Source organism: Empidonax traillii, unplaced genomic scaffold (assembly GCF_003031625.1).
Source record: "Empidonax traillii isolate 1590-97213 ecotype Southwest subspecies unplaced genomic scaffold, ASM303162v1 scaffold300:size811877, whole genome shotgun sequence".
In the NCBI taxonomy this organism is placed as follows: domain Eukaryota; kingdom Metazoa; phylum Chordata; class Aves; order Passeriformes; family Tyrannidae; genus Empidonax; species Empidonax traillii.
The window spans coordinates 140480-156567 of NW_020955493.1; the positions used below are offsets into that span (position 1 = coordinate 140480).

The 16088-nt window shown below is 37.0% G+C and overlaps 1 protein-coding gene across 6 annotated transcripts in view; it reads left to right on the forward strand.

The window, feature by feature from the left end:
• The window catches only part of SNTG1 (syntrophin gamma 1), a 336726-nt gene that overhangs the window by 8885 nt on the left and 311753 nt on the right, over window positions 1-16088 (forward strand). The gene's annotated exons all lie outside the window — the stretch shown is intronic.

Here is a 16088-nt window from a genome sequence, read left to right on the forward strand (position 1 = left end):
GTCTGTTTGTCAAAGCTTTTTGTTAGCTTAAAAAGATCTAATTATGTAAATACCATCTTTTATTAGAAAGATTTTCTTAATGCCATCCATCTGAAATACACTCTTGTATTTAGAAATTATGACAAACGACCTGGAAACATTCTTTTAAGTGCTACAGTGTAATACTAGTCATTGAAATTATGGTATCTTACACAACCCAGTTATTTTCAAAGTACTGGAGCCCATTTAGGATGAAGATTAGAAGCAGTGTTTGACTTTTGTTTTTGACTTTGCCAACGAATTCAGCATAGTGAGTGCACATACAAGATACTCTAGACTGGGAATAACTGGAGGTATCAATAGCACCTATCTATGCACCCTTCAATTTAGATGAGGGTTCATCTAGGATCTGTGAATTATATGTGCAGAATGATTTTTAAAACTCTAAAATAATGGGAAGTAAAAATCCATGAAGAAGTAATTTATAAAAGTAACATGATATGTTACGTGCAGCAGGTATCCAAAGTGAAGGATACTGCTGCTCATAATTAGAAGGCTTTTCAGTCCTGTAGCTGCTGGAAAGGAGACACTGTGTGTTGTTCTCTATATAGAGAAGTGGTTTTTTGGGATAGTTCTCATGGCAATTGTACTGCCCATTTCCATAGCAGCTTGCATGCAGTTGCTAAGAACAAGAGTTCAGGTGTTTTGTAATAGCATGGCAGGCATGATGTGTGACTGACTCAGCTCCTTCCTCAGCCATGGAGAGGATGTTCTTCTACCGCACACTCAGTTTTCATCAGGCTGGGAAGCTTTTGATTTACTGAAGTACGCAAGGCAGCTCCTGAAGTGTGAAATTACTTATATGATGGTCCCTTCTGTCTGAGTAGCTACCTGGTATCTGGGGCCTTGCTGGAGTGCTCCTATTAAAAGCTTGGACATAATGTTTCTGTTACAAGTCAGTGAACGTGCCACAGGTTGTTGCTTGTGGCAAACTGACTGTTGGGCATTTCTTCTCAGTTCTTCTCACTGCTGTTACTGACGTGATGTCTCTTCCTGTCTCCCATTTCGCATGTTCTTGCTCATTATGCCAGTAACTCCTGTGTTTGCAATCAGTCAGCACCAGGAAGGCTACACACTAGGCTCTTTCTGGCCATCTTCTTGGGTTTTAGCTTACATGAGAGCATGTGTTTGGTCATGGTTATTTATAAGATTCATAATTCTGAGACTTACTTTCTGGAAGCCTGTGAGATCTTCATCATAATGATCCTATAATGGCATGACACAATGATATAAAAGCACATGATTCAAAGAAGAAGTGGTAAGTGAAGAGCATATCTTTGTTGTTCATATGTAGATCAGTGAGCTTAGACGGCACCTTTTTGAGGTAAAGGTATCATCACAGTAGAACTGACTTGGGTTACAAAGGCTGTTGTCAACTCATCTGTAAAACTTCAGGCATAACAGTTATTTCTATTTCTGGTTACTGATATATAGAGAGAATATATTTCTCTTAAATTTCCATGAGGCTTGATTTTTGCTTTTCATCCAGATTTTCCCTGAAGGGATAACAAAATTGGTAATTTGAGAGCAGCTCATTTTGACATTTTTGAGGATGATCCCTCATTAGAGCTTCACACTTATGATTTCCCCTCCCCCCCAGTATTTCTGCTGTATCCTTTACAGGCTTATGACTTGACAGTGTGTTTCATACATATGTGTGTATATGTGTGTTTGTAATAGATAAATGTCTACGTATGTGTGCCAAATAAATAAGTGCTTGTCAGCCTGGATAGCCCTATAATTTTTGAAATTTATAATAAAACCATGTTTGATCATGAGAGCAGCCTTGAGAGCATGGCTGTATGTTCTTGTGGCTTCTATTGCACATACCTAAAGTACACAGTGACCGGTACTTGTTCAGGGATTGACCCTCTTTCAGATAATCTTTCTCAGTCTGTGTACCCTTCCCAAATCTATTCAGAATTACAAGTGAGGATCATCTACCTGGCCCGTTAAATCTTCTCTTTACATGTCTCTGCTAGTTCCTCTTCCCTCTCATCAAGCTGAAGCTCTCTTTTGTTTTCAAGGGTTTTGTTCAGTAAAGCCAAGTATTAGGTGCTGTATTTAGCAGCTTACTGAGGCTTTTGTTCTTTCCGCTGGCCCACCATTGTCTGAATTGCCTGAAATTTCCCTAATACATGTTTTTCTGTCTTGTACAAAAGTAAAAATGCTCTACTTGAAAATCTGCCTTTATAACGTTCAGTTGTCATCTTCTACTAGGATGCTTGCAGATGGTTTCCATCTGGAACTGATAAATGAGAGGGTTTTTTCAGTGGTTCATTTTGAATAGTTTTGTAGGAATAGCTTTATATAATTCAGAGAGATCTTAGTGCCTTATTTTTTGAGTAACTGAAATTTTGCCTCTTTTTCTCATTTTTGTGCTGTTAATCCAATAATAGAATTTACTGTTCTGTATTAAGGTATCCTGGCACAGGGCATGAAAACAGTATTTCTTGTTTCAGTAACTGCACTTGACTATTTAATTTTAGGCTATTGAATATACATTTCTTCAGTGAAATTGCAGGTGCTTGATGTGAATGCTTTTAGACAACTACCTTTAGGCAGTACACAGCAGATAAGGGCAGAATACCTGGGAATTTACTTTCAGCTTGATGAAACATCCCTGTTTTGTTTATGGAGGAGTCTTCATCCTTGGTCAGCAGTCGTAGCAGTGATAGGTTAGGTTCCTTGGACTTAGACCAGTCTTCATTTGTTCAGCAGCAGTTTTTTTGTTCAGTGAAGATGTGAAGTGCAGAGAGATCCAAAAAGAAGACATGGATCCTGTTGTGCACTGGTTCTTGCCTGAGTCACTATCATGCTCGTGAAATGCTGGTGTGGTCAATGAGCAGTCCAATGAGTGGGCAGTGCTGGATGACTGCAAAGTTGATCTGTCTCCTCCCTTGGAAAACAGATCTTGGTCATTTCTTATAGTGCATACTGTCTTCCTCAGAGTTTTCCGCCCAAAAATAACATAGCATAGCAAATGAGCATACTGCTGAAAGAAAGGAGTGGTCAACCTGTCTTAACTAAAGAGAGGTGAATGGGTGCAGTTTGTAGGCTGCTCAGAAGCAGTGTGAACAACTGAGAGTTAAACTGGTCTGTTACGATTTTTTTCAAATTGTCTTATCTATAATGTAGTGGAGTTTGACCCCAAACTTTTCTCTGTGTAATATTTTTTGAATTTTCTGAAATTTAAGAAACTTTCAAAACTGTTAATTTAAAGCTACTTATTTCAACTTGGCAGTGTCAAGTATACAGCATAGAGGGTCTCAACCGTGAACTGGAACTCTGAATTGGATTTACCCTGTGATCTTTACAGAGACTTGAGCAAGTCACACAAACTTCTTTTGGTTCATTTATCTCATTTAGCTTAAATTCATACTTTGTGTTCACATGGATGAGTACCTTGAGATTTCATTAATCAATGGTTACATAAAGGTTTATTTCCAGTAGTTAGAGACAGCGGAGGCGGATAGTGTGCAAGATACTGATTTACATGCGTTTTTGGTTTCTCAGAATATTGTGCATGATCTCATAGAACATTTCTGTGTACTTGGTCACTGCTTTCTCTGATCTATTAGGTTTTGGAAGAACATTACACAAACCTGGAAAAGAATTTGATTTGTTGTAGGAACTCTGAAAATGGATTTACCTACATCTATTCTTGACATCAATTAAATTTGTTATGAAGTCATAATTGCTCATTTTCCAGTCTCTCACTTAACTGATACATTGTGAGGAAGAACATTTGAAAGTCTTATAATTCATGTAGTATAATAAGCACTTGAAACAATCTCTCTGCAAGCATTCTGTCTGTGAATAGAGCTACAACTGCTAAATAAATGTATTATTTTTCTACTGTAGCACCGTAAAAGGAAAAAAGTGGGCTATTATTAAAGAGCTATAAATTCCTAAAATAAATTGCATTTAGTTTGTATTTAAAAAAAACCCAGCTGAACATATGGGAAAGTAACCCATGCTGCTCAAATTCGGATTTAAAAAAGATTTCTTTTCCTACACTAGTATGTAATTTCGAAACTGCTATAATACCATGGTCAAATTTGGATATGGATTTGATATGATGTCACATTTTTCCTGTTATGGGAAAGAATTAAACTAAAACTGAAATATAGAAGTAATATGAATGAAAGTGAGAAGAAAGGAAGATGGAATGATACTAGATTATAGAAGTGGAATGGTTATTAATAAAAATCAGATGCTTTGATAAGAAACCAGAAGGGGGCTGGGATAAATTTTCTCTCATGAAAAAAATACTAATGTTCTGCAAGGCCTCTAATGTGCTTGTAGAATTGTGCTTGTGCTTGTAGAATTATAAAAATTACTGTGTAAATAGCATAGTAGTAACAGTCTAAGAGAGTTAACCCTTTAAAAAAGAGAGAGAACTGCCCATTGTAGTCCCATCTGTCCCACAGCACCTTCTCAGTGACTCATTCTGTGAGATGAATCAGCAAGCAGGTGTATTAATTGGTGATGTGAGACATTAAACCACTTACAGCTTATGTTTTGCTATCCTTGCATACAATAGATGCCCATTAGGAAAGACTTGTAGTGCCATTGCCTTTCTCTTCCACATCTGCCTTGCTGTCTTAAAGGCAGCAGCTGTAGTTGATATGCAGACTACCTCACCGTTAGGGCCATGATTTGCTTAATAAGAAGTTATTGTTTCATTCTGTCTTTTAGCATAACATTGGGGATTGTGAAATGTTTTCTCTTTAAAAGCGATAATCCGCTGTGGTACTGCGTGTATTACATTTACATAAATGGCTCTGTGGGCCCACCACTGTAGGACCTCAATCCCTCCACAGCAGTTGGTATTTATGCAAGCAATGTTTTCGTTTGTCTTTGTTTTACTTTGAGGTGGTAGATTATCTATCAAGAATAAAAGCTCACATCCCCAGTGGATATGTTAATTGCCAGTTGGATTAATAATGGAGGCTGTTATCCAGCTACGAGCTTGCATAAAACCTTTAGAAAAATTTGATTGTCAGTACTGCGCCCTGTATGACCCATTTTGCTGCAACTGAGTACGGGCAAGAGACTGCAGATTCCTAAAGGCTTTCAGAGATGGTCAGACATGCAAGTGTTCCTTACCCGTTCACCCTTGTGTGGGCATATACATGCACCATGATAACACAAACTTAATTCTCTTAAGCAATCAAAATGAGAAATAATGACCACTATGCAAACATGTCATTTGCTTTTCTGTTGCTCTCTGGGTGTTTTGCCTACTGTGTTGTATTTCATGGAGTACAATTTTGTGTTTATAAAAAATGTATTGTGAGTCCTAGTTAAAGCTTATTGTGGCCAAATTGGTAATTATGATACAACTGGGAAAGGCAGTTCATTAACAGAGATGGGCATATGAGACATAGGCTTCCATTAATTTGTCTGAGTACTTTTTAAATTATGGCTGGGGGACTGTGAACTTTAGTGTTCAAAAAATGGGCTAAAAGAAACTGTGATCAGTGGCAGTAGGCATTTTGCAAAGAAACTGGGTGGATGGATGAAAGGCTTCTGTCACATAATTCTGGGCTCTGCAGTTCATCATTATTCAATCACAAAGATTAAAGCAATTTAGAGCTTAGAAGCTATGAACCAAGAGATGCCCAACAAAATGTCCAAAGGCGCAGGGGAGCCCTGGAAACTGATTCAAATGCACAAGGATAAACTTCCAGAAACCCTATTTGCATTTAAATATTTATTACCATTTTAACTTTTTATTTTCCTGTGACATATGTCTCTCTCCCACGCCAGACTTGTAGTCTTTGAAGGAATAGTAAACATTTCTCTCATAAAAGGAAGTCACTTTGTACTGTTTCTTTCCTGTGGCAGTGACAGAGGATTGTACAGTGTAATATTTTTGCTTACTGATTAGAATTTAATTTTTTTTCCCACTATTGAGTTTTTACTGGTTGTTTTTTGTTTGCGTTTGATTGTTTGTTTGTTTTGTGATACTTAAAACTCCAAGGAACTTTAGACTAATTATGAAGTTTATTCATAGCTCCTACATTTTTGGGAAGCAGTTGTTCCTAGAGGTAATCAGGTCCTCTGACAACCATACAGTGCTCTTGAAAATTAAATGGAGCATTTACACCTTTGTTTTTAAACAGTGTTAAACAAATTACCCTTAGAACTGAGAGAAAAACATCTCATTGCTAGCAAAATTGGCACAATTTGTAAACTGGCTTTACACTTTCTCTTGTTTTTTGTTAAAATGAAAGGTGTACAGTGTTATTGTCTAGCTGAGTGTATTTTCTATTAAAAGACTAGATTTTAAATGATAAATTCTAGTCGAATTTTGCTCCTGGCAAAATATTAGTGCATGTGTGTTACAGATCCCCTGGAAACTGTGAGCTGTGTGCTGAATTGGACTTGGGAATACTGAAAAACATTTGTTCACAGGCATTTTTGGAAGCGTAAACTCCTGTGTGTCAGTGTGATATGTGCTTCAGAGGTTTTTCATAAACTCCAAAAAAGAAGAGAATTACCCGAATACATATTACAGCCTGAGGTAAAGAGCAAAAAAGAAAGCTGAAAGATGCATAGTTTGTTTTGGCTGTTTGAGTGCTGTGTAAGAACTGACTGCAAATCTGTAACAGAAAAAGTGAGGAATGTGGTCACATCCACTGTTTTCATGCATTCTAAGACTGATAATCTGAGAGGCTGATTCTGAACGAATAGCAGGATCAATATGAAGAAAATTTTGTAAGCACATCCATGTACTTTAAAAATTATTTTTTTTTAGCAGGAAGAGTTTTTTTCATGTGCAGTACTAAAACACAGGTGGTGGATTTACATCCCTATTATGTCTTCACACGAGTAACCTGTTTTATTGATTATATTATTTATCTTTCTTACGTTTTTCATCCTCTTCTAGTGACTCAGTGCCCTTTATATTCAACTAGAAAAAATAGTAAAATAAAAATTGCTTTTTCTGGGGGCATCAACCAAACAAATTAGAACTGTTATTCTATGCTAAAGCAACTTTTGTTTACCAAAGGTTGACAAATAACTACTCTGAAGTTGGAAAACAAGTTAGACAAGTTTATATCACAAATGAAAATAGTGAGGTATGTCTAATAAATTTGGAACTCAATGAAAAAAAGATAAACTGAGTTCATTTGGTTTGAAGCCAAGAGCATTGCTACAAGGAATGTATAATGTGCTGTGATATAATTTTCAGTGGTAGCTTTATGAATAAGAGGATAGAACCTATTAACATTTATTCCGATTGCTAAGACTAAATTGAATTATGACTGCATTAACTGGAGTAAAAATTTTACCCGTTCCCGTTTCCTTGCAATTATTAGGAAATTATTTTCTTTGGAAAGAAAACAAAAAGCATTATTACAAATCAAGCATATTGTTCCATCTTTAACTATAATGAACATTCATTGGTTGATGTGGGTAATTATTTTTCTAGAAAATGCAGATTTATTCTGTGAAGTCTGGCTTACAGTGTAAAAGAACTGAAATGCAAATATGAAGCTGAGTGATGATGACATTGGTCATTTTTAAAAAATTCATGCTAAAACAGGTTAAGAATGATCAAAACCTTCTGTTTGAGTTTTGTTCTCAACTGCAGGAATTTACTAGGATTTCTCCTATGACTTCCTGGCTGTTAATATAAAAAACTGTGCCTTTATTAAATGGCATTAAGATATCACACTGGAATAGTAGTACCCTGCACTCAGCTGCACACAGTGTTCAGTGCCTATAATGCCAGATGCACTGCTCTGCACTATGGACCATTAGGAGCTGAGAACAAGAATTGTGTCCCAGAGCAAATCATCGTAGCATCATGGAACAGCCCAGGTTAGGAGTAACCTCAAGAGATCATCTGGTCCAACCTTTCAAGAAGTCACAATCTGTGTTATCCCTGCTGTCAGTTTCCATGTATGAACTAAGAAAACATATTCTTGAGAGATCTCATGATTGATGAGGTTGAGGAAGCATCTGTAATTGAAGAATGAAGCCTTAAGTACAGAAATGTCACCTAAATATTGGAATAAGTAGTATGACTGAGGTGAATTTGCTTCCTGTGGTGAAACCAGAATATGCACTCTTAGTGCTAAAACTCTGAAAAGGTTCTTCCACCTGACCATTGCTTTCTGAACTGGAATCTTACAACCGATTATACCTGAATAGTTTCAGATATCCTGGAGTACTTATAATGTAAGTGACTGCATTTGTTAAAAAAAAAAAAATAAAAGGTTAGTTTCTACTTAAGATAACGGTTAAAGCTTCATAATTTTCTGAGTCATGCAGTTTTCTTCTTCAGATGGTAGTTTTATCAACAATACCTAGTTATCTATACTTTACAAGCAGATTGTTTATATACAGTTTAAAGACTTTCTTTACCTTCTTACTTCTCTTTATTTTTTATGCTGTCAACAGTTTATGCTTTTCTTACCTCCTGCCATCTTCCCACTCATAGGTATCCTACTATTTTTATTCCTGAATTAATTATCTTTGGTATTACTGGCGTAACAGTTTTTACTTACTTCTTTTTCTTCCTTTACTCATTTCTTGCTACTTAATATTGTCTCTCTGCCTTAATTTATTTTTTTTTTCTTCTTGGATGTTTGTAGTCATGGAAATGATCATGGCTGAAAAAGAATCTGTGGTACATTGTGGAATGACAGTATTGCAGATGTAAATGTGAAATAGTGAGCAACCAAGTTCCTTAAAGAACTTCATCTCATCAAAGAATGTTAAACAGCTGTTTTCAGCCTTATCAGACTGGAAAAGAGAACCAGTCAGCTAGTAAAAAATTATGTGTAGTAGGCACTATGAATATGGGTGAAAAAAGACAGTGCACACTAGGAGCTCATGTGTGATGGGCTTCCACCCTTTACAGAGCCCCTTGATTATAGTTCCTGTTTCTGCTCCTGTGTTGTGAACCTCTAGTGATCTTTTGGAAGCTGGCAAGGATTTTTCTGGCGTGCTGAGAGAAGACTGCCATCCAGGAAATTCTTCTTTTATTTCATGCAGTTTCAGTAAGATTTTCTCCACCTTTTTTTTTTCTTTTTTTTTTTTTTTTTTTTTTTTTTTTTTTTTTTTTTTTTTTTTTTTTTTTTTTTTTTTTTTTTTTTTTTTTTTTTTTTTTTTTTTTTTTTTTTTTTGTCAGAGATGGACTTCATTTTGCTTAATGAAAAGTGAGACTTGAAGGGATGGGCCTTAATACACCTTGGACCGCATTGTGGAAGAAATCTTCCTTGCCACAGCTAGTGACCAGATGGTCTTCTCCTACAGATCTTCTGCTCTGATAAACATTAAATCTCTGCTTATAAGGTGCTTATGAGCTTTAAAAGCTGATTTTTTTTGGATTTATTTTACATTTTCTTGCAATATGTCCCCAAGAAGAGCCCTATTTCTTCAGTTCCCTTAGTTGCAATACTTTTTTTTACTGATTTGATGTTGATGATGTATGTAGTCACAAAGGGTCAGAGCAGGTGTTAACTGTCATAAGGGAAGTGGGATGCAAAGCTGACACTAGAAAGGCAGTATTTTAGGTAGAGGCTAGTGTGTGGAGGAGGTGGTGGTGGTGGTGGCTGTGTTACTCTGAGTTTGCAGGCAGCAGGAGCAGCGATACCAGGAGAGCAGTGTGTGCTGCCACTGTCCTGCTGCCTTCCTGGCCACACCGTATGAATGAGAGGGAAGCCATCTGGTGGGACCTGTGTTGGGGACACGGTAGGAATCAGGGCTGTTCATGCCAGCAGAGCCACTGTGCCACCCTCCTCATCCAGCCAGCTTGAGAGCAGCATGGAAGTGTCACATAGCTGGTCCCAACTTCACTGCTGTCTGCCTGGCTTCCTTCCTCACCAGGGTGGCTGAATGTAAGGCCTTAATCCTGAATATACATTCATATGCACCATTGCCTGGCTAAGTGATAGCATTTGGGTGTAAATCAGTGGCAGTCATGTGCTCCCTTTGTACAGTAAGATAATATTAGCCTTAACTGACAATTAAAAGTCCTTTCTTGTGCTCTTATCTTATTCTCTGTATTTTCTGTTATGCTATAAGGCATCCTTTTAAAACCACCTGTCAACCTAAGCATAACAGAGATGATAAATTGTCTAATGTCTTTTTGTGTACTGTTTGACATTCTGTTCTCTTAAATAATTTATTAGCAGAGAAATTGCAATGAAAGGGTGACTCTGGCTTCTTCCAAACATTCATCTTGGCAATTTATGATCTTTCACAAGATATTTATCTTGTGTCCAAGAACAAAAATGAACCAAGGGACAGATTTGATATTGCATCAGTGTGTTCCCTCCCCTTTTACATGTTTCTCTGTAAGAGATTTGAATCCCAGCTAATCAAAGTTGAATTGGCTCAGATGAAATGTTAGGATGTTGTGAAAGCAGCATAAAAGAGCTGTAGTGCAGAGTAGGTGAGAGAGGTTACCATTGAAGCTGCCTGGAAACTCAGTTTGTTACAGAGATTACGCAGTGTAACCCGTTTCATGTTTGTCCCTGCTACTTCAGTGTCTCAATCAGAACTCCCTAGAGCCCATTTAAAAAATATTGTGAATCTTTTTCAGTTGCTTTGAACATTTTCACAGTTATTTTGGTTTCCACAAGGTAACATAAAAAGTGTAAGTTGTGATTTCTTTGACAGATATTTTGGGATAATTTATTTCCACGTTGCAAATAGATATTCACATTCTGCTGAGTGACAGAGGCAAGTTTTCCTTCCATACACATCGACAACAATTGTTGTCTTTTTTCTTTTTTAATTCAGGCTTTTAAACTGGATTTTCAGTCTATAGTTTGACTTCATCAAAATTGGGAGCTTGCTTTTGGAATCACAGCATTGCTTGGTTTTAGAGTTAAAAGAAAAAAAAACCCAGAAATTGATTCTGCATGTAATTCACTCCTGCTGAAATATGTGGTTTAACATTGCCTTCATTAAGCTGATGCAAAGTTCTCTGTTGTGTTATATAGCAGTATACTGTTGAGGAGTATGCTCAATGAGTCTTAAGCTGCTTTGTGTCTACACAAGACTGTCTTTGCAAGAATTGACATTAGTCTTAAGAGAGGTTTTAAAATAGTGCAACCTTGATGTCAAGTTGACCCTTATTGTCAAGTGTTTTGGTTTTGGAGCACTAGTTTATGTCTTAGCTAAGAAGAGCATCATTTGCTGCCTCCCAAAGTGTTGTCATGCTGTAACGGTGGCAATGACAGATCACTTCCACTAGTCAACAGAGGTTAAAATAGATTCCCTTCCCAGTGTTAGTTAGTGAGTGAATGTGTAAGTTAAGTAGCACTCATAGTTTTATCCTGGAAAATCTTCTGAAACTCCAACATTGAGTGGAATTAGAACCTTGCCTGGATGTAGCATAAAATCACAAATCATCTAATTGACACTAATGCACTCAGCAGTGAATTTTTGATTTAGGACACCTAGCTGTGTTAGTTAGGAGGACTGCCTTAGTAATACCATCACTGTTTTCCTTGCTCACACTGAGCATATGCAGAGTGGTGATTTGACCCATATGGTTTTCATTGCTGTACCTTTGCAAATCTCCTTAGTGTGTTGTCTTTAGGCTTTCTTTCCCTTTTCCTCTCCCAAGCTCTTATTCTGCTCACAGAGTGCAAAAAATAGGTTGGATTTTTGAATGCACTGCTCAGCCAGAGAAAATGTGCCCAAGACCTGTTCAGTGAGTGTTCCTGCTTGTCCCTTGTGCTAGAGAGTTTTGTGATGTGCCAGTTTGTCTAGCATAGGAGGTAAGGTAAAGCACCTTTGAAAAATAGAAACTTTTGGAATATGGAAACTATGTTAGCTTGAACAATGTCTAAGCAGAATGTAAGGAAATGTTTGCAGCTTCTGGAAACTCAGATGACTTTAGGAATTAAATGAAATGTTGAAATTATTTTTCCTGCATGTATGTTTTGGCATATCAAGATACTTTCTTACTCAATGTAAAACCTGTTCCTGACCACACTGCCTTGTATTTCTATTTTTTCTCCTTTTAAATTTATCCGGATATCTTGTCAGACTCCATTTTTAAACAAAATGTATTTTATTATCATTTTCCCAAAAATTTTGCCCAATTTAGCCATCTGTAGTTCTCCTGTGTGTGCCTTGTCACAGGATGTCATCCTTGTCTCTGTGGAGAAACCACATTATGAGTTTTGCATTTCAGAGAAACCTCATTCTTCCATGAGCAGTCTTTCCCTGGTGGCTCATCGAAGCTGCTCCTCACACCTGTCCACTTACAAGATTTTTCCTGCAACATTCAGTGATGATGTTGCAAAGAAAGGAATGCTAAGAGTAACACTGAAGGAGGTACAACAGCTGCCAAGGCAGGCAATCCAACATTAATAAACAAAGCTCTTAATAAATGTCCATACTTTTAAACCAATTAATGCCAGAAAAAGATGCATCTTAAGGAAAAAAAAAAAAAATGAAAAAAAATACAACCACCTGCCCAAGCCCTTTATAGGTCCATAATTTTCCTCTATTTCTATTCCAGCTGGCTTAATTTGACTTTCTCCAGATCCCAGGATTTTCCTTCTGGGAGAATTAAGTTATTAGTCCAATTTACAGGTAGAATTGTTGAAGTTCCTTATGCTCTGTTCATAGCCAAGAATAAGTTCCCAGTTTTTTTTGTCAGATATCCAAAGCTCAACATGGTTTCTCGTGAGGATTGAACCTCAGTTTGTCTCCAGGTAAGAAGCCCGTGGAGCAATGCATAGTGTTTCTTTCATCTTGTGGGACCACATTCTAGTGATCATAAGAGACAGATTCTCTGTGCACATAACACATGTGTGTTCAACAAGAAAATTGCCATTACATTTCAGGTCTCTCCTAATAGTTTTGTAGCAAATGCATATTTTCCACAATGCTGTGGGTTTGGGTTTTTTTAAGCTTTGAAGCTTGGCATTAAGAATAAATGTAGGAATTATATAAATACCTTTTTGTTTTCAGTAATGTTTCCATAGCAAAAGGGCAGAGTGTGTCCTGTTTAGGTATTCAGTGCTTTGATTTTTGATCCTTTGCTTGTAAATAATCAGTATTCATTTGAATAGAGCACCAGAAAGGAGACAAATATTAAAAAAAAAAAAAATCCTTTAACTTGTTTCACTGTAACACATAAATAAAAATAACCCTTCATATTGATTCTGAAACCTCAAGATGTTTTTTGGTTTTGTTGTAAGTTTCTTCAAATGTATTGTTTAGTCAAAAGTTACTTTTCTTTAGTTTTTGAAAGATTACAATTTTTAGAAACTTTGTATCTGTCTTTTGGGTGAAAAACTTAGCTCTACTGATGGTAACAGCTTTTTTCAACTCATATTTTTTCCTGTTTATGTAGGCAGTTTTATGTTTCTCCAACCATGAAAATGTATATTAGCACTGCTTCTGACACCTGGGAAGTTAGATTATGGTTTTTGACTGGTAGGAAAAGCAGATAAAAATTATGATCCTTTCCACAAACCTCTCCCAGAAAGTGCAGTAACCATTGCAATTTCTTTTCTCTATGCACCAGGAAAGAAGTGTTCTGAAGCAAAATTTTGGTTTACTTTCTTGTATTGCCATTTGCCAGAATTAAGGACATGTGCGATTTTCTTTTCCTCTATAGATGGACTTCTACAGCACACCTGGGTTCATGAGTGAACCCCATACTTTAGTTGTTGAAGGATTTGGGCAGGGCGAGAAATGGTTCATTGTCTTTAGTTTTGGTTGGTGGTTTTTCATTAATTACCTATCTTTTTTTTTTTAAATTAAAAGATAATATTATTAAGATTGCAGCTTCAATTATTAAAACCAGTGACTATATGTGTTCTTCAGCTTTGCCCTTACATGTAATGAGACAATCCAATAACATGACAGCATACCTCTTTTCCACTGGGTGCTGCAGCATTCACTGAACAGGGTAAAGAGTACTACTAACAAAGGAGTTGGAATTCTCATATATTTACATGATGAGTTGCAGCATTGCTTGTGGCTAGTGAAATAAGGACTGGAGCCACAGGGTTAATGGAAGAGTGAAATGAAACAGTGAACCTGCACAAATACTGATGTAAATGTCTTTTGGTGGAAAAGTAACACTTTGACTTTTGAATTCTAATGTACATGGGAATTACTTTTTCTCGTGTGATATTTGCATACAAAATGTGGATGAGTCTTAGAGACCTGTTATATAAACACCTATTTTCATTTGTTTTGATGTGGGATATATAATTGACCTCTTTATAGGAGGTTGACATCTGTATGCTTCTTGCACAGTTTTTATAGGGAATGGAGCAATTCAGATAAATAGTTTTATATTTAAATAAATGAGTGACCTGATACATGCCAAAACCCCTTTATTTTGACAGTTTTACTGTCTAGAAGCTAAAAATATAACTTAGGATCTCCTAAGTGAGCTAAGCATCTTGAACTGCTGTTTTAATCCTTTCTTGAACAGGTGGACAGTTTTGCTGATTTGTCCGCATTTTCACTAGGTTGTGGACAAGTTTTCAGTGTAAGAGCAAAATGCCTTTTTTTGCTTTTTCAGGTATTTTTAGAATATACCTGATACTATCTGGTAATGGGAAGCAGACAAGTTAGGATTAAAGAACTGAAAGCTAATAATGAACCCTGTATATGCCCTACTGCCTTATAACCAAATGATAGGAAATATGCTGTAGGATTCCTGGTATGTAAAGATGCCTACTGTAATAAACATTGTCATCTTTAAAGTATTGGAGCAAGCGGAAAATATCAGGGGGGAAAAAAACCCCAGACATCAGAACACCTAATGGAATCTAAGGCAATAAATACCTGGGAAGAAACAAACTTGTGAACTGGAAATTGAAAGGAGGTTGTAGCCAGGTGAATGTTGGTTTCTTCTCTCAGGTAATAAGTGACCGGACAAGAAGAAATGGCCACAAACTGCACTAGGGAAGGTTTAGGTTAGATATTCGGAAATACTTCTTCACTGAAAGTTTTATCAAGTATTGGAGCAGGCTGTCCAGGGAATTTGGTGAGTCACCCTCCCTGGAGGTATTTCAAAGACTTGTGGATGTGGTGCTTTGGGACATGATTTAGTCGTGGACTTGGCCATGTTAGGTTTATGGTTGCTCTTAATGACCTTTGAGGTCTTTTCCAACAGTAATAATCCTAATATTGTATATTTCTGTGGTTTAATATGCTACAAATATGAAGTGTAACTCAAGTATATTGGAATCTTGTTGGAACAGAATGAAACTAAGTCTATGTCAGATTGTCTGACCAAGACAAACAGGAGACCTGAAACATCTCTGAGTAATCCTTTATTACTACATGAACAGATTGCGGGTTTTTTGTTAGGTTGATTTTTTTGTTTGTTTGTTTGTGGTTTTTTATTTTTTTTTATGTGGGTGAATCAACTTGGTTCAGCAGGCCTTTTCTGGCTTTGATATTTTCTTCTGAATATTGACCATGAAATAATAGTTTGCAATACTCAGGGATACAAGGAAGGCCACCAATAAAACCTCTGCGCTGGACTTCTGGAGGGCAGATTTTGGCCTAGAGCATACCCTGGGAAAAAACCCTTGAAAAGAAGGGGGTGCAGGAGGGATGGATGTGCTTCAAGAAGGAAGTCTTGAGTGCACAGGAACAGGCTGTGCCAGTGTGCCAAAAGGCAAGCCAGCGAGGTAGATGACCAGCTTGGTTGAACAGGGAGATTCTGAAGGAAATCAGGGATAAAAAGAGAGCTTAGACTATGGAAAATAGGGCTGGCTACTCAGGATGAGTTTAGAAATATAACTAGGTCATGCAGAAAGAAAATTAGAGAGACAAAAATGCAATTTGAAGTCAATTTGGCTACTTCTATTAGGGATAACAAAAAGCATTTCTATAAATACATTAATAACAAAAGGAGGGACAAGGAAAACCTCCATTCCTTGTTGGACTTGGGGGGGAATATGGCCAGTCTCTTCGCGAACGAAGAACCGGGGAAGGTCTTTCCACCTTCCAGCCTGCGCATTGGATTTTTTAGGTGAGACACAGTGTGCGCGGAACTGAGCCCACCCTTTAATCCTGAGGTTCATCTGCCG